The following is a 4,508-nucleotide window of genomic DNA, read 5'->3' as shown; positions in this document are numbered from 1 at the left end:
GGGGAAAGACTTAAGAGTGGCCACTCAACCCACTAGTGTAGTGTGTTTGTGTGTGTGTGTGTGTGTGTGTGTGTGTGTGTGTGTGTGTGTGTGTGTTCCTCACTAAGAAGGAACACAGAGAGACAGAAAAGTCCCATGCTCATAAAATTTTGGAGGGAAAACTGGAGCTTAATGTAACAGAGCCTAGTCAACCACAGACATTTTATTATTTTCTCAGGATGGGACACAGGGTGCAGGGCTCTGTGTGTTGGGCTGCTTTCAGTGGCGTGATAACTGTCAAGCTCACCAAAAATGCAGCTGGTTCCTAAATGGAAATACAGAAGTACGTCTATCTCCTAACCCCTCCTCCACAGGGTGAAACAACTGCTTGAGTCTCAGGAGCTCCCAAACCTCGGCTCTAGCTTTGCTCTGAATCTTCTATCAGAGCCACATAGAAGGTTGGGGCATGGGACACACCCACAACTCCTCTTTTGCTGTGCAGCTTCAGGAGTAACCCGGTAGGGGTCATTCAGGTTGTCAGTGGGAGGATGCATTAACTAGCAGGTCCTTCCCAGTCTGTGCCATGTGGGGAACTCCCAATTTCCCTTTTTTTCTGAAAAGGAGAGACACCTTAGGTGTGCAGCTCTCCTTCAGAAAGTGAAGATTGGAGGTGTGCCTTTCCACAAAACCTGCTTCTGCCTCTAAGCGATTTGTAGCTAGTAGGAAAGGCTGATCAAATGCCCACTGGGGACAGAAACCCAGCAGGCGGGCCTAAGAGATGTTCTTGGGAGTTAAAGAATGTCAGATTTCACATTTGTGACTCACCACTGGTAGAGTGACAAGAGAGTTGAGCCGCATCTCAGGGGGAACCAGTATTTAAAAAATAAACTTTCAGTTCATATGCAGATCCTTGTGTTCAAGGTTTCGGGGTAATTGGGATAGGAAGCCAGCCTAGCCCTGTATGTGAATGCGTCATTTATGGCTTCTAAACACAAAGTGTGAATATGCTCTGCACATTGGCAGTTTCAGGAGGATAATAGTTAAGGATTAGCAGCTATCAAAATACTTTTCTCATAATTTAGTGGTGTCTTACTGAACACACCAAACCAGAAAGATGTTCTTAAATTAAAATATCACTTCTCCTCAACACAAGTCACTAGTTGAATCACTAAACAAAGGATTGTTTGCCAACTAAGAGTGGAAAAATCCATATGCTATTTTCTCACATCAAGTTTTGTCCATTCGGGGTCCTAAACCAAATTGAGAAAGATGCAATTAAACAGTCACCTTGCCAATGTTGTTAGATACATACACTTTGTGACTGACACAAGAATTTTCTTCCTAGGTCAGTGCTCTCAATGGCATGACTTTAAATGAAATCCAAGCATTTTCTCTCCCTGTTTAGCTCAGGTGCAACCACCAGGACGGCAGAGCAGCATTTCAGATATAAAGTAGTCTACTTCTGGTTTTTTTTGTTTGTTTTATTTTAGGTGTTGGGATTTTATATATGCATTCATACATACACATACATACATATATATATATACAAACATATATGTGTGTGTGTGTTTTATTGTTGTACTGGGGATACACTGTGACATTTACAAAAAGGGACTCAGTTATTCTCTTTTATTCCACCTCCCCTCTCATTCCTGAAATAGTTTCAACAGGTCTCAGTTTTCCATTTACATGTATGTGTACATGTACCATGTTTCAACAGGTCTCATTTTCCATTTACATACACGTGTATATAATATTTCCACCATATTCACCCTCTTACACCTTTCCTTGTATCCTCCCCCCTCCAATTGGTATCAACCCCCCAGACAGGACCTGTTTTGCCTTCCTTAAAACTAGTCTATTTCTGAGGAAAACATTTGCTACTCACACTTATGATGGAAGAGGAACTCTCACCACACAGCAAGGTTCTCCTTACAGGTGGAGCAGGTAAGCCCTGTGTAGGATCAAATCACAGGGTTCATAGTCTCTCTGTTCTTAGCCAGTGACACCATATTCATACATGTACAGAAAATACTTCAACCATATTCACCGTCTTCATTTACCATCCCCCTCCCTCTAGTGCCCTCTCATTAACATGGCCTGCTTTACATTTCTATCTTTCATTTTTAAGTGTCTGTTCTTTGTTCAGTGGGGATTTTGCTTTGGTATTTTACCTGCAAATGTATTGTGCTTAAATCATTCCAACCCTCTCCACTACTCTTCCTCACCCCTTTCCCCCCTGCCCCGTATTGCTCAACAGTTTTCGGTGCATTTCTTTGTATCTTATTCCTACACAGATGTGATGTATTCCATTATTAGTCACTCTCTATCATTCTGTTCTTCTTTTCCTCCTCCCTTAGTCTCCTCTAACAGTCCCACTTTTGGAAACATGTTCTATGCATATTTACATGTATATTATGAAAATGTTTGTGTTTGTATAAGGTCTATCTTCCACATGTGAGGGAAAACATGTGACCTTTGTCTTTCTGAAGTTGGCTAACTTCACTTAAGATGATGTTCTCCAGTTCCATCCATTTACCTGCAAACGACAAATTTTCATTCTTCTTTATGGATAGATAAAATTCCACTATAAGTATAGTCCACATTTTCTTAATCCATCGATCAGTTGTAGGGCATCTGGGCTGTTTCCATAGCGTGGCTATTGTGAATAATGCTGCAATAAATATAGGTGTGCAGGAGTCATTGTTGTAACCTGACTTACACTCCTTTGGGTATATCCCTAGGAGTGACATTGCTGGATCATTTGGTAGTTCTGTTTGTAGTTTTTTTTTTTTTTTGAGGAGCCTCCACACTGTCATCCATAGTGAATTGCACTAATTTACATTCCCACCAACAGTGTGTATGAGGGTCCCTGTCTCCCTCCCACCACCCATCCTGGCCAGCATTTGTGCTTGTTTGTGGTTCTTGATGATAGCCATTTTATCAGGAGTGAGGTGGAATCTTAATGTGGCCTTGATTTGTATTTCCTTCATAGCTAGTTGAAGTTGAGCATGTCTTTGTGTGTTTTTTGGCCATTTGGACTTTTTCCTTTGAAAAAGCTGTGTTCCGTTCACTTGCCCATTTCTTTATTGGGCCATTGATTCCTTGGCAATTTAGTTTTTTGAGCTCCCTGTAAATTCTGGTTATTAATCCCGTGTCTGATGTATAGCCGGCAAAGATTTTCTCCCATTCTGTGGGCTGCATTTTTAGTCTTGTGACTGCTTCCTTTGGTGTGTAGAAGCTTTTCAGTTTCACGTAGTTCCATTTGTCAGTTCTTTCTTAGTTGCTGAGTCATTGGAGTTCTATTGAGGAAGTTATTACCTATGCCTTTATTACCTATGCCTATATGTTCCAGCATATTCCCTACTCTTTCCTGCACTAGCTTCAAAGTTTCAGGGCTTGTATTAAGGTCTTTGATGCATTTTGAATTGATATTTGTACAGGGTGAAAGACATGAATCTAGGCAAACTTCATTCTTAACCAAAAGTACTGAAAACTTTCTCTTTGAGAGCTGCATCAAGTAACAATGTCCACTATCACCAGTTCTATTTAATCATCCTGGAGCGGGGAGGAGGAGTGATCACAGAGAGCAGTAAGTCAAGACAAAGAATAAAATGTTAGGAAAGAAAGGCTGGAATTATTAGCAGATGCATGAATGTGTACATAAAGTTCTGCAACTATTTACAGACAAATTATTGGAATCAGTAAAAGAGTTTAGTGGTTTGTAGGATATAGCATTAAGCCTTAACATACACGAGCCAATTGCCTATTGCATCTGCTCAATCCTCACCACTAGAGAGAGAGAGAGAGAGAGAGAAAGAGAGAGAGAGAGAGAGAGAGAGAGAGAGAGAGGCGAGAGAAAGGAGAGAGTCATTCCATTTACAAGCAACACATTTAGAAAATGAAAACTTCAAAGGTAATATTTGTAAAACACGACATGCCTAGGATAAAAGGTCATCTAATGGGAAAATACAAGATATTACCAGAGCACATTAAAGGAGATATTACGAAAAGGAGAGGCAGGCCATAAACATGAATCCAACATTCAACTCAAATCTAAAATATCAACACAGTCCTAACTAGAACTCCAAATAAGCTTTTGGTTGAACATTTTATGATGAATTGATAATTTAAATGGAATTGAAATGAGCCAAAAATAGCCAAGACACTGTTGAAGAGCAAGGTAGAATTGACTAGCCTTATCCAAATATCAGGGTTGACTATAGATCTGTAGTGATCATGGCAGTGTGTTATTTCATGTAGATAAATTGGGCCGTGGCACTTAATAGATAGTATAGTAACTAGCCCATGCATATATAGATAGTTGATTTGTGGTACACAAAACCAACTGGAAAAGGGAACGGCTTTTCAATAAGTGGCTCACTGAGAAAATTGGATATCCACATCAAAGGAACCCTACTGAACACCCTACACAAACATCAAGTGCAGGTGGATTAAGACCTGACCGTGAGAGGCAAACCCATACAAAATTTATAAGGCAATGCAGAGAATAATTTTTTTGGGCTCAG

The sequence above is a fragment of the Castor canadensis genome, chromosome X, assembly GCF_047511655.1.
Source record: "Castor canadensis chromosome X, mCasCan1.hap1v2, whole genome shotgun sequence".
Taxonomy (NCBI): Eukaryota; Metazoa; Chordata; class Mammalia; order Rodentia; family Castoridae; genus Castor; species Castor canadensis.
This window is presented reverse-complemented; position numbering follows the sequence as displayed.